Source organism: Macaca nemestrina, chromosome X (genome assembly GCF_043159975.1).
Source record: "Macaca nemestrina isolate mMacNem1 chromosome X, mMacNem.hap1, whole genome shotgun sequence".
Lineage (NCBI taxonomy): Eukaryota > Metazoa > Chordata > Mammalia > Primates > Cercopithecidae > Macaca > Macaca nemestrina.
In genome coordinates, this window is record NC_092145.1 from 61,494,282 (window position 1) to 61,519,951 (window position 25,670).

The window sequence follows — 25,670 nt, forward strand, 5'->3', positions numbered from 1 at the left end:
TTTTAACAGAATGAAGGACAAAAACCGTAGGATTGACTGGCAGTGTCCCACCTGTCTGCTCCTCACACCCTGCCAGGTTGAGACACTTCCCATTTCTCCCCGTGCAGCCATGGTTCAGCTGTTTTTCCCACTCTGCCAGCTAAAACTCAGTCTACAGTCTGTGTCACTACAACCTGCTCCAAAGCACCCTGCTCATTTGCTAAAACTCGGACTACAGTCTGTGTCACTACAACCTGCTGCAAAGCACCCTGCTCATTTACAATAGCTTTGCCCAGTTTCTAGTTTAGGAGAAAAAGTATGATAAGGAAATGCTCAATGTGACCCCCGAGGATTGGTCTTTCTGTTTCAAGGGTTTGGCACTGGATTTAGAAGACGAGAATTTCATTAAATTTGCAGATAATGGCACTCTTCTCAGTGAAAGCCATGGCACCAATATGCTGACTCCAGAGGTGCTGGCAAAGGCATATGACAAGAAGGAATGGAAGCAGTTCTTGTTGGACACTGGAATGGCTTGCCACTCAGGAGAGTACTGTTTTATGATAACTACTTTGACCTTCCAGTAACTTTTTAATGTGCCAGAGTGGTGGACTATTTAACAAAACCAAACAATGATCAAAAACCCTTTTATTTTTGGAAGAATATATTTGCTGGTATTCAACACAATTACAAAATGTCAGCTTTTAAGGAAAACTGTAGTATATATTTTCCAGAAATAAAAAGAGATCCAGGCAGATATTTGCACGGTTGTCCTGAATCTGTTAAAAAAAATGGCTTCAACAGCTAAAGAATGCTGGGAAAACGACTATGTTAATTACCAGTTCTCGCAGTGATTATGATAGATTTCTCTGTGAAGATGTCATTGAGAATGATTTTGAAGCCCTTTTTGACATTGTGATTACAAATGTGTTGAAGCTTGTTTTCTTCTTTCATTTACTACATCAGAGGCCTTTCCAGAGACTCAAGAATAATGAAGAGCAGCAGACACTGCCATCTCTGTACACCTGGCTGCTACCCCCAAGGGAATGCTATCCACTTCTATAAATTTCTGAAGAAAATGACTGGCAAACCTGAGCCCAAGGTTGTTTATTTTGGTGACAGCGTGCATTCAGATGTTTTCCTGGTTCATCACTAATGGGAGATAGTCCTTATCCTGGAGGAACTGAGAGGGGATGAAGGCATGAGGTGTGAGAGGCCTGAGGAGTGAGGGCCTCTAGGAAAGGAAGGAAAATATAAGGGACCAAAGGAAAAGCCTTTAAATAGTTCATCTAAAATATTGGGCTCTTTATTGATACTGAAAAATGCAGAATACTCCTTGGTTTATACATGGTCATGTAAAAGAATCAGTACTTACAGCACTATTGCAATTCCACGTATTGAAACAATCGCAGAATTACCTCTGAACTACTAATTTATAAGATTCTCTTTAAGCAATTTGAAAGCACCGGGCTACTATTCAAATCTTCCATTGGTCTTATCAAATGATGAGACACTGATTATCAACTAAGCTATCTATGGAGAAAAGAAGAACAATATATGCAGTAAAAAAAAAAAAAAAAAAAAAGAAAAAGTTTTCAAAAAATACTGTAAAAGGCTTTATAAGAACAAGTTTTTAATGAAAAGTCACCAATAAGTTGATATTTGTCCACAGGTCTCTTTTCTATATAAATCATCTTGAGGTTTAGCAACTCTTATTATGTTAAAATCTCTGTATCTTAGAACTTAAGCAACCTTATGGTGTTTCCTATACCATGAGTTTTGAGATTAGAATTCACTTGATTAGAGAGAGAGAGAGAGAGAGAGAGAGAGAGAGAGCGTGAGAAAGACAGAAAGAAAGAAAGAAAGAAAGAAAGAAAGAAAGAAAGAAAAAGAAAGAAAGAAAGAGAGAGAGAGAGAGAGAGAAAGAAAGAAAGAAAGAAAGAAAGAAAGAAAGAAAGAAAGAAAGAAAGAAAGAAAGAAAGAAAGAAAGACAGAAAGAAAGAAAGAAATACACATTTACACATATGCCTAATCCAATCGTTCTCAAAGTGTGGTCCACAGACCAATAGCAGAGCGTTACCTGAGAACTTGATAATACAACTTTGCGGGCCTCACCCTCCCAAACCTACCGAATCAGAAGCTCTGAGAGTGAGGTCTACCAATCTATGGTTTAACAAACTCTTCAGGTGATTCTGATTCACACTACAGTTGTAGAACCACTGATTAGACCACATCCTACAGAGACTGGTTTAATTGATTTGGGTAAATATAACTGAGCATTGATATCTCTTATATGCCCCAGGAAAGTGCATCCAGAATTGACTCGTCTATACCAATTCCTCCAAGTAATAACCAAGAACTCTGAATCCAGTGAGATTAAGTAATTTTTCCAAGAAATTAGGTTTTATGCTATTCCTGTGTTTTCCAAAACAAGAAAATAAAGAGACGTGATTTCTTCTGAGATCATTCAGCCGGCATAGAACAGTGATAGTCTAGAAGTCAACTATCTCAACCTCCATTGTTACTCATTAGGTTTTTTCCCCTCTAATAATGTTAAAGGCTATTTAATGTATTTTCATCAACTTTAAGCCATACATATTCAATGGAGACAAAAATTGGTTATGAAAGAAAAACATATTAGAGACCCAATCTTGGGCCTCCAAAATCACTAAGGAAAAACTAAGGTGGGAACTGCTTAGGGCAATCCTGCCTCCTATTCTATTCAAAGTTATCCCTCTGAACACTCAGATAGATGCATATTTGATTGCCTCCTTTAGAAAGACTTACCAGAAACTAAAAAAAATCAACCATCTGTCTCTCACCTACCTATGACCTGGAAGCCCCAGTGAGGAGGGTGGGGGCAGGGGCTTGCTTTGGGTTGTCTCCGCCTTTGTAGATGGAATCAATGTACTTCTTACACATGCTGATTGATGTTTCATGTCTCTCTAAAATGTATAAAACCAAGCTGTGCCCTAGCCACCTCGGGCACATGTCATCAGGGCTTCCTGAGGCTGTGTCATGGACATTTCCTAAACCTTGGCAAAATAAACTTTCTAAATTAACTTAGACCTACCTCAGATTTTCTGAGTTCACAGAGTGAAAAAAACCTTAGACAATAATACAATGGCTTTTAACCTTCCAAAACATCCTAGCCAACAAAATCTTATTCCTTAGTATTAATTTCTATTAGGAATAAATTTATAGTTAAAGCTATTTAATTTAATTAATTTAATTTGAATTTAATTTTTCTCGTTGGAAACAAAGGTGATTTTTTTTTTAAAAAAAGGTGGAGAAAAAACTGCTATAAAGGGTTTTACAGGTATACTACAATCCAGGACTGTTATGTTTCACGTGTTACGTATATTAGTAACTATTTGTCATATTAGTATTTATTTGTTGCAAGATATTTGCAGCCAAATAAAGTTTACAACATAGGTTTCTGGTTACTCTTTATGCTGTGATTTCACTCTATCTATCATGGGCAGTATCAGAAAGCACACTGATAACCATCATTATTTTACTTGAATTGTAGTATATAATGTAACGTATTGATGCCTGCAATGGAAAGAAAAGAATTTTGTCAAAATTTGTAAATGTTCAGATAAATCACAGTTATACTGTGAAATGAATATCTCAGAGTCAGTGAAAAATTAGTAAAATCTTTCCCTCAAAGTCAGTAGATTTGTATGATAGCTACTAATAAGCATATGGTGATGTACTTGGAACTTATTTCCAGAATGTCATTGCAATATTATAGTGATTGTACACAATTAAGTCAGGATTAAATGAAAGACGCTATCTCAAGTATACTTTAAATAATTGATTTATTTTAAAAATAAGGCTCTTTTTCCTTGAAAAATCCCATAAGATTATTTCAGTTGATGCTGAAAAAGCATTTGGTGAAATTCAACATTACTTAATGATTAAAAAAATGACAAAACATCAATTTAGAAGAAACATACCATGACATAATAAAAGCCATATATGAAAGACCCACAGATAGTATCATACTGAATGGGGAGAAACTGAAAATGTTTCCTCTAAGATCTGGAAAATGAAAAGAAAGCCTAATTTCACAACTGTTATTCCACGTAATACTTGATATGGTTTGGCTGTGTCCCCACCCAAATCTCATCTTCAATGGTAGTTTCTATAATCCCCACATGTCCTGGTAGGGACCCAGTGAGAGGTAAGTGAATCATGGGGGTGAATCTTTCCTGTGCTGTTTTCATGAGAGTGAATAAGTGTCAGGAGATCTGATGGTTTTATAAAGGGCAATTCCCCTGCACGTGCTCTCTTGCCTGCCACCATGCAAGACATGCTTTTGCTCCTCCTTCACCTTCCACTATGATTGTGAGACCACCCCAGCCATGTGGAACTGTAAGTCCATTAAACACTTTTTTCTCTATAAATTACTCAGTCTCACTTATGTCTTTATTAGCAGCATTTGAACAGACTAATACAGCAAATTGGTACCAGTAGAGTGGGGTGTAAGGCTATTGTAAAAATACCCAAAAATGTGGAAGTGACTTTAGAACTGGGTAGCAGGCGGAGGTTGGAACAGTTTGGAGGGCTCTGAAGAAGACAGGAAAATTTGAAAAATTTTGGAACTTCCTAGAAACCTGTTGAATCGTGTTGACCAAAATGATGATAGTGATATGGACAATAAGTCCAGGTTGAGGTGGTCTCAAGTGAAGGTGAGAAAGTTGCTGGGAAATGCAGCAGAGGTAACTCTTGTTAAGCTTTAAGAAAAAAAAAAAAAAAAAAAAAAATCTGGTGGCATTTTGCCCCTGCCCTAGAGATCTGTGGAACTTTATACTTGAGAAAGATGGTTTGGAATTGGGACTTATGTTTAAAAGGGAAGCGAAGAATAGAGGTTTGGAAATTTTTCATCCTGACAATGTGATAGAAAAGAAAAACCCATTTTCTGAGGAGAAATTCAAGCAAGCTGCAGAAATTTGCAGAAGTAAGGAGGAGCCAAGTGTTAATTAACAAAACAATGAAGAAAATGTCTCCAGGGCATGTTAGAGATCTTCACAGCATTCCCTCCCATCACAAACTCAGAGACCTAGGAGAAAATATCTTTTTTTTTCTGGACCGGACCCATGGCTTTTCTGCTTTGTGCAGTCTTGGTACTTAGTCCCCCGAATCTCAGCTGTGGCTAAAAGGGGCCAACATACAGCTCAGGCTGTTGCTTCAGAGGGCAGAAGCCCCAATTCTTGGTGACTTACATATGGTGTTGGGCCTGCAGGTGCACATAAATCAAAAATTGAGATTTGGAAACCTCTGCCTAGACTTCAGAAGATGCATGAAAATTCCTGAATATTCAGGCAGAGGTGTGCTGCAGGGGCAGCACCCTCATGGAGAACCTCTGGTAGGCCAGTGCAGAAGGGAAATATGGGGTGGGAGCCCACACACAGAGTCCCCACTGGGGCACTGCCTAGCGAAGCTGTGAGAAGAGGGCCACCACCCTCCAGACCCCAGAATCGTAGATCCACCTATAGTCACAGACACTCAATGCCAGTCAGAGACACTCAAAGCAGCCAGAAGGGGGGCTGTACCCAGCAAAGTCACAGGGCTGAAGCTGCTCAAGGCTGTGGGGGCCCACCTGTTGTATCAGTGTGACCTACATGTGAGACATAGAGTCAAAGGAGATCATTTTGGGGCTTTAAGATTTGTCTTCTTTGCTAGATTTTGGTCTTACATGGGGCTTTTAGCTCCTTTTGTTTCGTCCAATTTCTCCCATTTGGAATGGGTATATTTACCCAATGCCTGTACCCCCATCATGTCCAGGAAGTAACTAACTTGCTTTTGAATTTACAGGCTCATAGTCAGAAGGGACTTGCCTTGTCTCAGATGAGACTTTCAATTTGGACTTTTGGGTTAATGTTAGAATGAATTAAGACTTTGGAAGACTTGTTGGGAAGGCATGATTGTATTTTGAAATGTGATGACCTGAGATTTGGGATGGGCCAAAGGCAGATTTATATGGTTTGGCTGTGTCTCCACCCAAATCTCATCATGAATTGTAGTTTCCATAATCCCCATGTGTCGTGGGAAGGGTCTGGTGGGAAGAAATTGAGTCATGAAGGTTGGTTTTTCCCGTGGTGTTATTGTGATAGTAAATAAGTCTCATGAGTTCTGATGGTTTTATAAAAGGTAGTTCCCCTGCACACATTCTCTTGCCTGCCACCATGTAAGACGTGTTTTCTCCTCCTTTGCCTTCGGCTATGATTATGACGCTTCCCCAGCCACGTGAAACTGTGAGTTTATTAAACCTCTTTCTTTTTATAAATTACTCAGTCTCAGGTATGTCTTTATTTACAGTGTGTGAACACACTAATACAGTGATAGAAATCCTACCTACATCAACCAGGCAAGAGAAAGATATAAAGGACATCCAAATCGGAAAGAAAGAAGTGAAATTATTCTCGTTTGCAAATGAACTGATCTTATGTTTGAAGAAACCTAAAGACGCTTCCAAAACACTATTAAAACTGATAAAATCGACAAAGTTGCAGGATACAAAATCAGTGTACAAAAATTAATAACATTTCTATATGCCAACAATGAGCAATCTTCAAATGAAATCAAAAGTAAATTTGTTTACAATAGCCAAAAATAAAATTAACTATCTAGGAACTAACTTAACCAAAGAAAGGAAAGATCTCTAAAATGGAAACTATAAAATATTGATTAAAAAATTGAAGAGGACAACAAAAAATGAAATAATATTTCATGTACATGGATTGGAAGGATGAGTATTTTTCAAACTGTCCATACTACCCAAAGAAATCTACAGATTCAGCACAAACCTTCTCAAAATACTAAGGACATTCTTCCAGAGATAGAAAAAACTACTCTAAAATTTATATGAAACCACAAAAAATGCAGAATAGCTAAAGCTAGCCTAAGGGAGTGGGGAGGAGCATGGGGAAACTGAAGTAATCACATTACCTGAATTCAAGTTATAATACAGCAGTAATGTGATGAATTCAGGGATTTTTTTTGTTTGTTTGTTTTGTTTTGTTTTGTTTTGGCTAGCTTTAGCTATTCTGAGTCTTTTGTGGTTTCATATAAATTTTAGTACTGGCATAAAAGCAGGCACCTAGACCAATGAAACAGAATAGAGAACCCAGAAACAAATCCACATGTCTGTAATGAACTCATTTTCAACAAAAGTGCCAAGAACATCCCTTGGGGAAAACACAATTACTTCAATAAATGGTGGTGGGAAAACTGGATAGTCATATGCAGAAGAATAAAACTAAACCATTATTTCTCACCATATACAAAAATCAAATCAAAATTGATTGAAGACTAAAGTATAAAACTTCAAACTATGAAATTACCAAAAAAATCTTTGGGGAACCTCTCCAGGACATTGGTGTGAGCAAAATTTTATTGAGTAATACCCCACAAGCACAGGCAACCAAAGCAAAAATGAACAAATGGGATCATATCAAGTTAAAAACTTCTGCACAGCAAAGGAGACAGTCAACAACATGAAGATACAACCCATAGAAGGAGAGAAAATATTTGCTAACTATCCATCTGACAAGGGATTCATAACCAGAATATGTAAGGAGCTCAAATAACTCTATAGGAAAAAAAAATCCAATAATCTGATTTTTAAAATGGGCAAAAGCGTTAAATAGACATTTCTCAAAAGAAGCCATACAAATGTCAAACAGACATATGAAAAGGTGCTCAACATCATTGATTATCAGAGAAATGCAAATTAAAAACTACAATGAGATATTATCTCACCCCAGTTAAAATAGTTTATATCCAAAAGTCAAGTAATAACAAATGCTGCTGAGAATGTGGAGAAAAGGGAACTCTTATACACTGTTGGTAAGAATGTAAATTCTTTAAATATTATTAATTCCCACCTTGTTTAAATCAGCCTTCACTAAAATTGAAAATTAAAACCAGAGTCACAGAGATTTAATAAAAGAAAACATTGTATGTGAAGATTATGAGAATAGAATAAACTGAACTAATCATTAGACTAGAAAATATTTATCAGTTTGATACTTCAAAGAAAGGAATAATATAAGCATAAGTCAGTGAAGGAATATAAGTCTTCTCCTATATGTATACTTTTTCTTTATTTAATAAACTTGGTTACTTTGTTTAACAAAGAATGTGTCTGCATTCTACTCTAACTCGCTTATTGCGAGAACTGATATTTCATTGTAATAGTGAATTTAAGGATATAATTACTTGTTTGTTGTCCATTTGTATTTCCCCACCCCCACCTTTTTTATTGATATAAGATGCTTCATAATCACTTACCACCAATTTGGAATATTTCAAAAAACATGTTACCAGAATCTGGCATAGCCCTACTTTTCATTACTTCTTGAAGGCATTGCCAAGGATTCTTTCTTTTCTGCTAGGTTCATGGGTGTTGTTTGTAAGGAATAAAGGCTCTTACAGATATGACATTCCACATCATAAATCAAAAATCACAGGAAATTACAAATAAGTAACTCAAATTCTCTCTAAAATACTACCACCTTGAAATATCCATTGTTAATTTTTGGATACAAGAAGTCTTTGTGAAGATATTTTAAATTTTTCTTTTTATATATTTACGGGGCACAAGTGCAATTTTGTTACATGAAGATATTGTATGGTGGTGAAGTCTAGACTTTTAGTGTAACCATCACTGTATAGTGTACATTGTGCCCATTAGTTAATTTCTCATTCCTAACTACTCTCCCACCCTCCCATCTTTCCAAGTTTCCAATGTCTATTATTTCACTCTCTATTGTCCTTGTGTACACATTATTTAGATCCTGCTTATAAGTGAGAATGTGCAATATTTGACATTCTGTTTCTGAGTTATTTCACTTAAAATAATGGCTTCTAGTTCCATTCATGTTACTCAAAAATACATAATCTTATTATTTTTTAGAGCTGAGTAGTACTCCATGGTACCACTCAGGTAAACACACACACACAGAGGCACACACACACGCACACATACACAGCCCACATTTTGTTTATCCAATTATCCATTAATAGACACTTAGTTTGATTCCATATCTTTGCTACTGTAAATAGTATTGTGACAAATATCCAAGTGCAAGTACCTTTTTGATATGACTATTTATTTTCCTTTGTCTTTCAGGTAGATACCTAGCAGTAGAATTGCTGGACTGAATGGTATTTCTATTTTTAGTTTTTGAAAAATCTCCATATTGTTTTTGAAAGTTTCAACAAATTTAAATTTCCACCAACCAGGCATAAGTATTTCCTTTTCTCTGCATCTTCACCAACACAAATTGGTTTTTGACTTTTTACTAATAGCCATTCTGACTGGTGTAAGATGGTATCTCAGTGTGGTTTTAATTTGCATTTATAGGATGAATAGTAATGTTGAGGATTTTTGGTCATTCACATGCCTTCTTTTGAAGAATATCTGTTTATATCCTTTGCCCACTTTTTAGTGGGTTTTTTCCTTGAGTTGTTTGAGTTCCTTGAAGATACTAGATATTGCTCTTTTGTCGGATGCATAGTTTGTGAATATTTTCTCCTATTCTGTAGGTTGCCTTTTCACGCTGTTAATTATTTCTTTTGCTATGAAGAGGATATTTATTTTCAATAAGTTTCATTTGTCTATTTTTGGTACTGTTGCATTTGCTCTTGAGGACTTAGTCATATTTTTTTTGCGTAGGCCAATGTCCAAAATAGTTTTTTCTTAGGTTTACTTCTAGAAATTTTCTAGTTTCAGGTCTTATATTTAAGTCTTTAGTCCATTTTTATTTAATTTGTATATATTGAAAAATAGGGATTTAGTTTTATTCTTCTGCATGTGACTACCCAATTATGCCAGCACCATTTATTGAAGAGGGTGTCCTTTCCCCAGTGTTTGTTTTTGTCAACTTTGTCAAAGAACAGTATGCTGTAGGTATGTGACTTTGTTTTTGGGTTCTCTATTCTTTTCCATTAAGCTATGTGTCTATTTTTATATCAGTACCATATGGTTCTGGTTATTCTAGCCTTGTAGTATAAATTGAAGTCAGGTAATGCGATGTGCCCAGTTTTGTTCTGTTTGCTTAGGATTGCTTTGGGTATTCAGGCTCTTTTTGGTTCAATATGAATTTTAGGATTGTGTTTTCTAATTCAGTGAAAACCGACAGTGTTTTAATAAAAATTGCATTGAATCTATAGATTGTTTTTGGCAGTATGGTCATTTTAATGACATTGATTGTTCCGATCCATGAGCATGGAATGTTTCTTACATTTGTTTGTGTCTATTATTTCTTAATTCAGTATTTTGTAGTTTCCTTTGTAGAAATATTTTACCTCCTTAGTTAAATGGATTCCTAAGTTTTTAAGATGTAGATATTATAAATGGGATTGAGCTCTTGACTGTTTCTAAGCTTGGCCTTTATTGGTGTATAGAAATGCCACTGATTTGCATACATTGCTTTTGTATCCTGATACTTCATTGAATTCATTTCTCAAATATAGGAGTCTTTTGGAAGAGTCTTTCGGGTTATCTATGTATAAGATCATGTCACTGGTGAATAGAGATAATTTGACTTCCTGTTTACTAATTTAGATGCCTTTTATTTCTTTCTCTTTCCTAATTGACCTGTCTAGGATTTCCGTTACTATGTTGAATAGGAGTGCTAAGAGTGGACATCTTTGTTTCGTCTTAATCCAGTTGTTTAGGGGAATGCTTTCAACTTTTCCAGGTTCAGTATGATGTTGGCTATGGGTTTGTTTGTTTTGTGTTACTTCTATGCCTAGTTTGTTTAGGGTTTTTATTATGAAGTGATGCTAAATTTTATCAAATGCTTTTCTGCATCTATTGAGATATTCGTATGGTTTTGTTTTTAATTCTCTTTATGTGGTGAATCACATTTATTGATTTGCATATGCTGAGCCATCCTTGCATCCCTGATGTAAGTTCCACTTGCTTGTGGTGTATTATCTTTTTGATGTGCTATTCAATTCAGTTTGCTAGTATTTTGTTGAGAATTTTTGTATCTATGTTCTTCAGGGATATTTGTCTGTAGTTTTGTTGTTGTGTTCTTGCCTGGCTTTGGTATTAGATTGTTACAAGCTTCATAGAATGAGTTAGGGAGGATTCCTTCCTCCTTGATTTTTTGGAACAGTTACAGTAGGATTGGCACCAGTTCTTCTTTGTATGTCTGGTAGAATTCAACTGTGAGTCTGTCGGGTACTGGACTTTCCCCTGCGACCCCTTGGGAAATTTCTAAATTACAGATTCAATTTCATTACTCAATGTTGGTCTGTTCAGGATTTCTGTTTGTTTCTGCTGTCTTTCATAAGTATTTCAAAATAAGCCATAGACAGAAGGTTTCTTGTGATTCAACTCTGCTGTCTTCAATGAAGTTGTCAAAGAGTTGACAATTAGATGGTACTGAATGGACATAGACAAATTTAGTTTCTTTCCCCATTTTAAAAGAACATTTGAAATTTGTGTAAGTAACAACAAACATCTAGATAAGAAATAATTAGATGCTTACAGCAATTGGATATCATGTAGGCAATATACCTGAATGTGTATTTACAGTCTGCTTTGCATCTGATTCCGTAGAAATACCCAGATAAATGTATTTGTGGAAAGATAGTATGCTTGAAGATAGCACATGCTTTCTTGATATTTCTATAATGTTAAACTAACAACTTACCTTGGTGAAATTCAATTTTGATACATATTCAGAGAAGGGACTTTTGACTTTCAAGAAGATAATAACAAATAACATTACATTTTGTTTTATAGTTTATTCTTTATTAATTTATAAAATTGTACATATACTGTCCCACGGAGAGCCTGCTTAGTCTAAAAATAACTCCATGAATCTAATAAATTTTTTGAAAACATCTTGGTTATATTATTCTTACTTCCAGGAAACAATAGACAATATAATGTATTCTTAATAAAGCTGTGATTCAGCTCTTAAATATGTATATAGCTGATTTCTTATAGATTAAATGCTTAGAAACAAAAAGGGAAACATAATACTGGAAAAGTTCTCAACTATCCTTCCATAATATTTAGGCACTTTACATATAATGTCTGTCATCAATGTAAAGTTCAAGCTATCCCTAAGGAAAACTGAGCAATCATTTGGTGAGGAACATGCTCACTTACAAGACATGTCTTCTAGAAGTGAAGAAGGAAGAACACAATGATCCTTTGCATTCTACCTATGGACTTCATGTAAATATGCCGAGTCTAATGCTGGTAGAAATTATATTGAAGCAAGTTCAAATTATAACAAGGAAACATTTTCTGTCACTGAAGGAAAAGCAGTCTCAATCTGTTTCTACTATTGCACAATATACTTAATAATACTATCTACTTGTAAGACTGTGTGCCTTAAATGAGATAATCTACAAATCATACTTAGAAGAGCAGAACTCAGCATATAACGTGCAATCTTTAAATATTAGCTATCATTACCCATCCCTATACAAATAGACTGGTATTTTTTGTTTGTATAAATTTAAGGGGTGCAGGTGCAATTTTATTACATGTATATATAGTATAACGGTGAAGTCTTGGCTTTTAGTATATCCGTCATCTGAATAATGTACACTGTACCCATAAAGTCATTTTTTAAAAAATTATATTAGAACCCTAACTAGTGAGGTGCTTTCTCATTAATGGAGCGGAGGAATAAAATTACATTTTGTACTCATACTCTTATTTTCCAATTGCCAACTAAATGACCTGCACAGTGCCTTTGCCGATTCTAAAGGTTTTTTCTTTTCTCTTTTTGGAATCCAAGTTTCACTTCCCAGAAGATTTTATGATACCAACATCCAAAGTGTGCACAAGGCTTTACTAAAGAATAGCAAGTAAAGGTCTTCTTTAACTCAATGTCTTGGCATAGAATGCCTTTGTCTAGAAAGGGAAAAGCCAGAGTCACTTTTTCCTTAAAATAATTCACTTATTCCTATTTTCATTGTATTTTCTAACGTCATTTGCTTCAGCAAGATTGGTCATACATCTTCTTCTCAACACTACAAATCTGCCCATTTTTAAAAGCACCAACTAACAACTGCCTTAGTCCATTCTGCTCTAATAAAATACCATAAACTTGGTAATTTGTAAACAACGGAAATTTATTGCTCATAGTTCTTGAGGCTGGAAAGTCAAATATCAAGGCATTAACAAATTTGGTGTCTGGTTAGGACTTGGTCTCTCTTTTATGGAGGGTGCCTTCTAGCTGTGTCTCCACATGACAGGAGTGACAAGAGGGCATGCTTGAGCCTTTTTTATAAGGGCATTAATCGCATTCATGACCCTTATGACTCAATCATTTATCAAAGTCTCCGTCTATTAATTCTTCCATATTGGGTATTAGATTCCAACACATGGATTTGAGGGAGACACCAGCATTCAGACCGTAGCAACACCCTTTTCCTCTGTAGAGTTTCCTTTGAGTAACTCAGTGTTCCTTTTCCAAACTTCTGTAACACCTAGCCTTTATTACATGATTTAAGTCCTTGATCCCTTATAATCTTGCATTACATATTTTATTTTAAGTGTTTTAGACCTGCTCCATGAATTAAATTATCAGTTTTTTAAAAGCAAAGACAATACCTTCTAATTGCTTTGTACTTTCCAGAAGGCCTAACCCATTGCATATCTTCAATAGTTATTGATTAAACTGTGTAACCTTGAACATTGTCTTTTCTTAATAATAATTTTCTCTTTACAGTATTGCATAGAGCTTTCATTATGTAGAGAAAAATACATATATGTCTCTATAAAAGTAAAACTATAATGAGATAAGCAAATTTGCAAGTAGAAAATTATATAATGTCACATTTGTTTTAATGATGTTATTCTACTTTTGTTTCAACTTCAGGATGGTTCTCCTGAATTATAAAGACACCATGAATTGCTTTGAGCTCTCATACAATCTTAAAATTAGATTCAACAATTTAAGTTTTATAAACACTTCTTACAAGTTTAGTTTTATATTTTCTTCAGTGATAGATTGCCATAGTAAATCTATTGCTAAATAGAGTATACAATGAAATTTTAATATTTCATTTGGTAGTTTGGTAGCTTTGGGCTATTGATATTCTAGGAGCTATGTACATTTATGTTTATTAAGAAAGTGATGAAATTTGAAGCTACTTTTTTCCTTTTTACAACATTCAGCTTTATTTATTTATTTATTTATTTATTTATTTATTTATTGAGACAGAGTCTATCTCTCCCAAGCTGGACTGCAGTGTCATGATCTCGGCTCACTGCAACCTCTGCCTCCTGGGTTCAAACAACTCTTGTGCCTCAGCCTACTAGGTATCTGGGAATACAGACATGCACCACCCTGCCTGGCTAATTTTTTTATTTTTAGTAGAGAACAGGTTTCGCCATGTTGGCCAGGCTAGTCTTGAATTCCTGTCCTCAAGTGATCCTCCCACCTTGACTTCCCAAAGTGCTGGGATTACAGGCGTGAGCCATCACGCCCGGATACAACATGCAGCAATTTAAATTTGATATATCAGACTTTTAATAAACTACACCCATTGTAATCATTTTTTTCTTTGTATAACTAAAATTCTCAGAAGTAATTTTCTATTTTTGTCATCTTTATTTCTCATCAGGAAAATAAACACAATCCATTTGTTCTAAAAGTTGTTTAGAGGCCTCTAGTCTATTAAAGAATACAACTTTTACAGGATAGAGTTATGTATACATTCAATATTTTCCAGGCATTTTCCTTAACTATTGTTTAATACATTATTGAAGAATCACACCACTGAATATTTTACTTACTATGAACCATTAAGCTATACATTAAATATTTATTAGAGAAACAATAAATCAGAAAACACAGTAATTTTTCTAGAGTTATAATTTAGTACAAATTCAATTGAGTCCACAATCGTCATAAATCTTGAAAATCTAATTGCCTCACATGGATTTCTTAGAAAACATAAATCTCTCAAGTTTGACTTTTACAGGAAGGCACATTTTTTCTCTTGTGTAAATCAAGACCCTAGGATGTTCAAATTTCATAACTTTTAGTAAAGCAAAATAAACTTATTTTGAATATTTGAAACTGAAGCTGAGAAAGATAAAATGAATTGTCCAAGATCACACAGCTGCATGGTTGGAAAGTTGGGACTAAAATTTGTGTGTTAATTTCCTTTTTTCATGCTACTTCTACTACCTAATATAGGAAAATCAAATTGGAGTGATTTGAAGCCCTTATTATTATAACTCTCCCAATAGTCCTATTTTTGCTTTTTAGAGTAAGAGTTAAATGTTTCTGCTTCCACAAGCAATTACTTATACGTTTAAAAATTAATGTTATATTCTTGTTTCTGTGTTTTGTCTTCTCTAAATATCTCACCTCCTTAGTCACTCCATTTTGGACAATCTTTGGTTTGTCAAAATCTCTCTCAAACTGCGTACACATAAGCGTAGATCTGGTATGAATTTGAGCCTTCGTAATTCCTGCTCCTGTTAAGTTTTATCCTTTATCTGACAATAACCTTTATAAGTACATATTGTTATCATCTTCATCTTATGTATGAGGAGATGGAGATTCAGAGATGTTAAGGAATTTGTTCATAGTCATGTTACATTTAAGCATATGTGACTGTTGTATGTTGTGCTAGCATATCCCTATATATCTCTACAAACCTATTGACAAAATTTTGCTTTTTAAGCACCTACTATGTAACAGATACTATTATATTTACAAAGAAATATAAGCTGACTTTTCTCTCCTACCTTGTTTTTAAGAAAATTACAATGTTGGTGAGGCTATGTAAAATATATGCATAAAAAATCCCTTAAAATACAATATAATATAAACGGCAAACATTATTATGGAGGTTTTTTAAGAAGGATAAAACAAGGAAAAAGAGAAAATAACTAACACTTAAACACTGTTTTTATATTTACCATGTGCCAGATGTCAGTTGTTTTTCCATACAAAATGCAAATACAAAGCTGCAGGGATTTAAACATTATTCATCTAATTTTAAAGTAACAAAACTAATACTCAGAGAGAGGCAGGAAAAAGAAAAGCAAGAAATGTACAGGGCGTGTTTCTTAGGCACATAATTAAACAGCATAACTGCAGGAAGTCATATTGGAGAATAGCAGGAGACAAGGCAGCAATCCATAGTTAAGTAAATGAGTTGAGTTTCAGAGACATCATTCCAAAGGTGTTGGAGGAAATTATTTTCAACATCAGATACTCTGGTACTTCGGTATATATGATTCTAATAAGGACAAGAATCTTGCACACCTGTTCTCAATAATCATTAGTTTTAGAAAGTAAACAGTACTGCAAAAGAGGTGGTGAAGCTAATGGAGAAAGAAAGTAAGTTGAGATGTCAATAAAGAAAATTGTTTTAAATGACCAATTGGAGTACTGGGGCTCTTCCTCCCTAAGTTAACCTTTCTCTGACGATTATTATTTATTAATACTCCCAACTGGAGATATCAGAGCACATACGCATTTTAAAAATGTGAGTGTAATGGCCAGGAGCAGAGTTCCAGCTTGTGAAGCAAATGTAAATATGTTGTTTTTATACCTTAGGGAGGTAAGACCTCTGACTTCTCAATGAACTGAGGCTCTAAAAAGCAACCTAGTCTATCAAGTTTATTTTACATGCAAGCATAAGGAACTGTTATGTATGTAGTGGAATTTTCTGATTTCCATGAAAAATCTTTATCTCCAAGATTTCTGCTGTGTCAATTTGTTGAAATTCCTACCATTGTTATAGAATGATTCTCTTTTGTTAAAGCCTTGTACCTACGATGTTGCCTAGTTAAAAGACAGTCATCTTGAAAGGACATCATAGACGGGGTCAATAGCTTGTTAGGATGAGTTATGTTTTTTATGTCATCTAACAAGATCTAAAGCTGTGTTCTCCAATATTATAACCACTAGCAACATATGGTTATTTAAATTCAAATTTAAATTTATCAGTAACTACCACATTAAACAGTGAAAACACAGAAAGTTGCCATAATTGAAAAATGTTTTATTGGACAGTGCTGGTTTCATGATAATATTTTGTGGGTAACAGAAAAGTAGAAAGTGTCAGAGCCTGAGAATGTATCCTGTGAACAAGACGTATGGGGACAGTTGCTGCAGTAAAGAATCCTAAGTCTTGAGTTTAGAGTCAGGTACATAATTACACTGTGTTCTCTGATCATGGTCACTTCCTTACCATAGGTTGACTATCTAGAGAAATCCCTTTGCTGCTTAGTATGAGTGAGCATATTATATGTCCAACTCATGTTGAAACCATAGCACACCTTGAAGTGGGTGTCAAGGTATGTGTCATTTTAATACACCTACCAAATATCATAGCTTAGCCTATCCTACCTTAAAAGTGCTCAGAGCACTTACATTAGCATGACTGATTGTGAGATGTAGCTTGCTGCCACTGTCCAGCATTCCGAAAGTGATACTTTATATCATATGGTATATCACAAGCCTGGAAAAAGATCAAAATTCAAAATTTGAAGTATGGTTTTCACTAAATGCATATGACTTTAGGACCATTGTAAAATAAAAAAAAATCTTATTTATAACCATTGTAAGTGGGGAACCATCTGTATTTCTTTTCATGTTGTTAACTTTGCCAGGCATTAAATTTTATTTCATGGAATTACATATATATTTAATACTGATATCTACATCTACATATACATATATATGACATAATGCACCTTTATTGCAATAAAAAACATAAGAGATAATATAATTGTTTTTCTACTTGTGGTTGAAATTTCTGTCTTCTTTGAGGCCGGTAGCATCTAGCTATATTACCTGCTATCATCTTTTGCCCTTCCTCAAAATCCACATTCACTAATCTTTAAGCCACTTATGAAAATGTTGGCACCTAGATCAGTCTTTCTTTTAATCCTACATACCAAAGCTATCATTGGTAACTTCAAAGCCCATGTGAATAACTCATCTACCATCCTAACTTCATCATAATGTCTTCACTTCAATCACAACTTTCATATCTCAGGCACTCATCTATGCCCAGAACTGCTCCAACTTTGAAATCTTAAGGTATAATCCAAACCTCATATTCTGAGCAGTTCACTCACTTTCTTACCTCATTAAGAACTTTAGCTCCTTGACATCTCCATTTTCTTTCAACATATCAGCTACTTTCAGTTTTTAGTTCCTTTGCTATCCAGACTATATCACATTTCTCATTAACATTACTTTTTCCATGTTCCATTTTCTTTACATTGCCTTTCCAAACCATGCCCCCAAACCCTCAAACAGTTTACCACCAAGTTTATGAGCACGGTTGGAGAAGAACACAACTATGCACATAGGCATCACTAAAAATCCATGGCTGCTCATGCTGACCGTACTCACATACTGCCCAATAATAACTTTTATATATCACTAGTCAGCTTTCTATTTTGTTCTTTAGAACAGCTAGTTCAAATCATCACCATTTTTGTCTAGCCCTCTACACCTTCTTTTTAATAGACTATTTTGCATCTTATTCCACAAAAAAAGCATAGTAGCTATGAACTCTTCCATATTCCTCCCTGCCACTGAAAATTGTATTGTATCTTCTCTCATTTTGCTCTCTATCACTCCAGTTTCAGTGAAGAAGCTGTCTCTATCACTTTTCTAGAGCTGTCTTAAATAACTGCAAACTAGGTGGCTTAAACAGTAAAAACTCATCGTCTCAAAGTTCTGGAGGCTAGATGTCAAAAATCAAGGTGTTAGCAAGGTTGTTTCCTTCTAAGGACTCTAAGGGAAGGACCTGTATTAGGCTTCTCTCCTTGGTTTGTAGATAGTGATCTTCTCCCTGTGTCTCTTGACATCATTTTTCTTCTCTGCATGTCTATGTGTCTGAAGTTCCTCCTTTAGTAAGACACCAGTCATACCAAATTAGAGCCCACTGTAATTACCCCATTTTAACTTGAATACTTCTGTAAAAACCCTATATACAGATAAAGTCACATTATGAGGTACTAGGAATTAGGATGTCAACATATAAATTTGTTGGTTGGGGGTATAGTTCAACACATAATAGCATCTTTCCTCTTATCAAAGTATACTTCTCCCTTCCATGGGTACTCTTGATCCACAGTATTTTGCCACCTCAAGAACTTCATTACATAATGCATTTCTTTAGATTATTGGATCTGTAGACCTCTTCTCTTACCAGCTTTATTATAAAAATCCTCCTTTGACCATGTTTTCCTATCTAGCTATCCCCTTCTTTCTCTTCTTTCTTTTAACCAAAATATCTTTATATAATAGATTGCACACTTTTACCATGTACTTACCTCAGGCTTTCATTCCCATTGCTGTACTTCAAGCCCTCTTTGCCAAAGCCATAAGTGACTTTCTGTTTACTAAACTTAAAGAGTGATTTGCAGGAGTCATTAGTTATTTAGTTCCACCTAGAATGTTAAGGTTTCTCCATTGGTTTCCATATTGCTTCTGTATTTTCTCCCATCCGTATTACCGTACTTTCTCAATCTTCCAAGCTTCATCTTCTACCTGTTCCTTGACTATAACTTATCCATGAAAGTTTTTTGAAAAGATCAAGTTTATTGAGGTGTAATTGACATAAAGAAAAATTTGCACTTTAAAAGAATGTGTTTAAGGACATCAGCAAGATGGCAGAATCAGAAGCCCTGGACATTCCTTCTTCCCAAGATCCCTAATACAAGAGTGACTCACAGGTCCATTTCTTTGTGAGAAACCCAAAAATTAGTTGAGAAGCTCTTACATCCTGTGCTAGTTTACAAGACCAGCCATAGTAAAATCAATAAGAGAAGCAGTGATATCCTCTTCCCATAATCTTCACCCCTGGCACAGTGCCATATAATTAAGGTGAAACTCCCAGCTCTTAGTTTCTTCAAAGGGCTTGGTCCATAGATATAATGTTCAAACTTTTTTGGATGCTAACCAAGGGACTGCCTTCTATCATGTTGTCTAAGAAAATTGATGGGGACTACTAAAAAAAGCTGAGTATTCCTAATCCAAAAATCCAGAATCAGAAATGTTACAAAACCCAAAACTTTTTCAGCATCAAGAAGGCATTCAAAGGAAATATTTATTGGAAGCATTTCAGATTTCAGATTTTTCAATTAGGGATGCTGAACAGGTAAGTATAATGCAAACATTCCAAAATTTGAAAAAAAAAAAAAATAAGACCCGAAACACTTCTAGCTTCAAGCATTTTGATTAAGGAATACTCAGCAGGTATGTAGTAGGTATCTGGGAGCTACAGAGAATAAAGCAGCAGTTTAAACTAGGGTGAAGACACACCACAGCTCCTTGCCCTGGTTCAACCTAGAACAAAAACAAATGATAAACTCCAGCTCCCAAATCCTCCTTGAGGAGATAAAGAGTTGGATGGCACATTTAATATCCCCAGTTTTTGGGTGTTCCCTAAGGAACTGGTTTCTATCTCACTTATCTCAGAGAGCTGTAGGGGCTGTTATATGCTGGTCCCCTGGGGGCTACAGAGAAAAATATGGTGGTTTGAATAAATGGGTGGGCACTCACCCCAGCTCATCACCTCAGCTGAGCACAAAGCAAGGAGGAAATAAATCCCAGCTCCCAGATTCTCCAAGATGAGGGATTGAGTTGAACATGCAACAAATGTCCAATATTTCTGGGAGGTGCTCAAATGACTGGCTCTGTCTTGCTTGTCTTAGAATACTAACAGGACCCAGCACACTGTAGCCACCCAAGGACTGTGAGAACAAAGACGATGGTTAGATCTAGCACATAACTAGTGACCACAGCCCTTCCTCCCCAAGTTCAGCACAGAGTTAACAGGCTAACAACCCCACTTACCAACTTATCCCTGAAAAAAGGAAAGAGTTGGACAGAGCATCTAATGATTCAGATTTCTGGGGACTTCCTGAGGAACTGGCCTCAGTTTACCTTCAGAGCACTAATGGGATCTAGTATACTCTAGATGCCAGAGGGCACTCAAGAACAAAAAAGCAGGTTGAACTAGCAACAGGGTTTAAGAGGCCTTTAAATTCCTAGCCAGGCTGATTGGAGAGTGTCTTCTCCTATATGATGCAAACAGGTAAAGATACAGAAAGGTGGTTTTCTTGTCCAAATGCACAGATATCAACTCAGAGAGTCCAAGAAAATTAACAAAAAGAAATATGTTCCAAACAAAGTAACAAGAAAAATCTCCAGAAACTGACTCTAAAGAAATGTAGATGTACAGTATACCTGACAGATAATTCAAAATAACTGCCATAAATATGCTTACTGAAGTCAGGAGAACAATGCATGAAGAAAGTAAGAAATGAAACAAAGAGACAGAAAATATTAAGAACTACCAAACAGAAATCTTGGAACTAAAAAATTTAATAAATGGACTGAACACTCACTGGCTGGGTTCAACAGCAGACAAAAAAAAATTAGATCAACAAACTTGAAGACAGATCATTGAAATTTATTCAGTCAGAGGAACAAAAAGAAGAAAGAAAAGGAGTGAATAAAGCTTAAGGAACTTGTAGGACACTATCGAATGGACCAACACACACATTATGAGAATTAAAGAAAGAGAAGAGAGAGAGAAAGAACCAGAGAAAGTCTTCAAAGAATGGCTAAAAATTTTCCAAATATGGAAAGGGAAATGGACATCAAGACACAGGAAGCCTAAGGAATCCCAAATAAAATGAAGGCAAAGAAATGTAATCTGAGACATATTTTAATTAATTTACCAAAATCCAAAGACAAACAGAGAAGTATGAAAGCAGCAAGAGAAAAGCTACTCATCGCATACAAGGGAAACTTCAGAAGACTATCAGTGGATTTCTCAGCAGAAACACACAGACTTCAGAAGTGGTATATCATATTCAAGTCCTAAAGAAAACCACTGTGAATCAATAACATTATGCCCAGAAAAACTTTCCTTTGAAAATATAGAGACTTTCCTACACAAACTAAGTTTGTAGCAAGTTTGTCACCCCTAGATATGCCTTGTGAGAAAAACTAAAAAGAGTTCCTCATCTTGAAACAAAATGGTCCCAAGCAGAAGCATAATAGCGTAAGAAAGTGTAAAGTTCATTGGCAAAGTTAATATACAGCTAAATATTGAATACTGTATTGTCATAACTGTGGTTAGTAAATCACTGTTAATTCTAGTATAAGTTACAAGACCAAATTATTAAATAAGTGCCATAACTAAAAATATGTTAATAGATACCAAATATAAACATATAAGTTATGAATTCAATAACAAAGTATGTATGGGGGGATAAGTAAAGCTGCATAGTTTTGTATATAATTATAATTAAGTTGTTATCAGCATAAAATAGACTATTATAAGATATTTTTATAAGCCCCATGATAACCACAAAGAAAACACTATCAAATGGACCAACACACACATTATGAGAGTTAATAACATGTTTCTAATAGATATATGTAGTAATAATGTGTAATGGATACATATTATTATTACTTGTATGTCCTATAGAATATACACAAACAAGAGCAAAAACAAACTTGTCAATACAAACCTAAAACAATGAAACACAAAGAAAAACAGGAAGAGGGGAAAAATGGACAAAATAGCTACAAGACAAACAAAAACAAATGTGGCAATGATAAATTCTTCCCTATCAATATTTCCTTAAAATGCCAATGAATTAAAGAACCCAATTGACAGATGTAAAGTAGAAAAATGATTTAATTAAAGATTCAACTGCATGCTGCTTACAAGAGACTCAGTTTATATTTAAGGACACACTTAGGCTGAAAGTAAATGAATGGAAAAAGATATTCCCTTAAAAAGGTAACTGAAAGAAAGCAGAGTTGGCTATACTTATGTTAGAAACAACAGACTTTAAGTCAAAAATTGTTACAAGAGACAGAAATAACATTATATAATGAAAAAAAGGCCAATCCACCAGGAAGATATAAAAATTATAAATATTTGTGCTCCCAACATCAGAGCACCTCAATACATATAACCAACAATGACAGAACTGAAATAAAAAATACACAGCAATACAATAATAGTAAGAGACTGTCATAGCCTTCTTTTAATAATAGGTAGAACCAGAAAACAGATAATTGACAAAGAAACAGTGGGCTTAAAAGAACACTACAGACCAAATGGACCTATAGACATATAAAACACATGCATCCCTCAAGGAACAGAAAATACATTCTGATCAAGTGCACACATAACATTCTCCAGGCTACATCAAATATTAGGTCACAAAACAGGTCTTAACAAACATGAGAAGATTAAAATCATACCAAGATTTTCTTTTCTTTTTTTTGATATAGAAATGTACCATTTTATTACAAAGAGGCTCACAAAAATGAAAATAGTATCACAAAAAGGAAACTAGACTAGCAACCTGCACCTGCAGAGTTAGGAGAAGACAGGGGGCAGGCAGTGTTTCTTGGCTCACTTGAGGCCAGTGGGAAGGTATGAAGACAGAACCAATCTAAAAATGGCTGATGTTACCTTAGGAGCCTGAAAAGAACAGGAGATCCTTGAAGACCCAGCCACCCCTTCTAGAATATTCAATAAGGGCACCTTTCCAAAGCTACTAAGCAGGCATTTCACATTTCAGGATTTTGTCTTATGGTTGCATAAAAGCATCCCTTTCACCCAGACCTGGCACCCTTTATGGTTCAAAGTTAAGAACTGGGGAATAATGGGTGGCAACGTGGCCCCTGGAAGAGTTCACCCAGCACAGCTGCCCTGGGCTCAGGGCCTTGGTTTCTGTCCCTGGGGATATTTATATTTAATAAATGTTTATATAAATACACAGAAATAGAAAATACAAAATCTGAGGGGTTGGGGGAGAAAGGTGAGGGACTCAGCAGGAAGCCAGAGCTGGAGAGGTCTGTTCAGGCCAACTTGACCTCCTCCTTGACCCCTTTGGCTTCTGGCTTTTCCTCCTTGGTTTTCTCCTCTTCTGTGACTTCTTTCTTCTCCTCTGGGTCTTTCTCTTTTTCATCCTCTGTTTTGACTCTCTTGGCTTTTTTGAAGTTGGGAGAGTTCTTGCGGCCCCCCTCTCCTTCCTCTTCAGAATTGGAGAACTTCCTCACAGGCAATTCGTTTGTCGGAGGAGCAGATCGAGATGCGCTTATCAGGGTCTTCTTCGTCCTCATCGCCACTCTCCTCAGGGATGGCGTCCTCAGGAATCGCCTGCATTTGGACCCTAGGTGCATGCAGCAGCATTCTAAGGTTCTCAAACAGTCGCTGTTTGATCTTCTCCAGGTACTCATTTGTGTTCTGGTTAGTCATATTGGAAGGACTGATGTGGAGCTTGAAATCTGGTCCAAAGTATTCAAAGTAGTCGTTGTATGGAAGCTCATTAGGGATCTCCGTATCCAGGGCCACAGCTGTCTCGTATGTCCAGCACCGGGCAACATTACAAATGGTGTAACCACCACCTCCCAGCATCAGCATAGGCAGGTTAAAGCTCTTGACAAATTCCACACACTTGGCGTGCCCTTTGATGGTTAGATTGAAGCAACCTAACCGATCCCCAGACAGGGAGTCTGAGCCACACTGTAAGACCACTGAGCTAGGCTGGAACATCTCCATTACTTTGGACATGACTGGCTTGAAAATGGCCTCATAGGACTTGTCATCAATCCCGTCTTGGAGCGGGTAGTTAACAGCATAATACTTGCCTTTGCCAGCCCCGATATCCCACAGGTCCCCAGTTCCTGGGAAGTACTCTCCATACTTATGAAAGGACACAGTCATGACCCGGTCTGTGGTATAGAAGGCCTCTTCCATGCCGTCGCTATGGTGAACATCAATGTCAATATACAGCACCCTCTGGTGATGCTTTAGCAGTTCCAGAATGGCCAAGACGGTATTATTGACGTAACAGAAGCCAGATGCCTCAGACTTCTTTGCATGGTGCAGGCCCCCAGCCCAATTCACAGCCATGTCCGTCTGCTGCTTATTAAGTTTCACAGCACTTGCCACAGAACCACCGGTAGACAACTGACAGAACTCAAACAGGCCGTCGAATACTGGACAGTCCTCACCAAGGTTGAATCTCTGCATCTGCTTGCTGTACTCCGACATGTTATCTGGACGGATGGAGTGCAAGAATTTAATGTAGTCGTCACTATGGTACTTGGTCATCTCCTCAGCATTGGCTTTGTGAGGGCGATAGATTTCCATTTTTCGCTAGAGACCATAGTTGAGCAGCAAATTATGAGTGATGCGGATTTGGTGAGGCTTCATTGGGTGGCCTTCTCCGTAGTAGTAATTTCCAACATCCCCGTAGTAGTAGTAACAGACTTTCCTCCGGGTGCCCTGCGTCTGCGCCATCTTGCTCACCTCCCATCCCTACCGTCAGTCGGTCCCTCCCCAAGTATTTCTTTTGACCACAGTTAAATGAAACTAGAAATCACTAGAAGAAAAACTAGATAATTCAAAATATTCTGAAATAAAACAACACATTACTGAAAAACGAATAGGTCAAAGTATAAATAAAAATGGAAATTAGAAAATATATGGAGGCACAAATAAATGAAAACCCAACATACCAAAACTTACAGGATGCAGAAAACACAATTTTTAGAGAAAAGTTTGTAGAGATAAATACCTACATTATAAAAGAGAAGGGATCCGAAACAATCTGACTTTTAACTAAAGTAACTAGAAAATGAAGAAAAAACAAAACCCAAAGTCACAGCAGAAAAAAT

General features: G+C 35.9%; 2 pseudogenes; one reads left to right on the top strand and one right to left on the bottom strand.

The window, feature by feature from the left end:
• The first annotated feature begins 203 nt into the window (after window positions 1–203).
• On the top strand, window positions 204–1,504 carry LOC105488025 (5'-nucleotidase domain-containing protein 1 pseudogene; annotated as a pseudogene).
• Window positions 1,505–23,253: 21,749 nt separating this feature from the next.
• On the bottom strand, window positions 23,254–25,321 carry LOC105487986 (histone deacetylase 1 pseudogene; annotated as a pseudogene).
• Window positions 25,322–25,670: the final 349 nt, after the last annotated feature.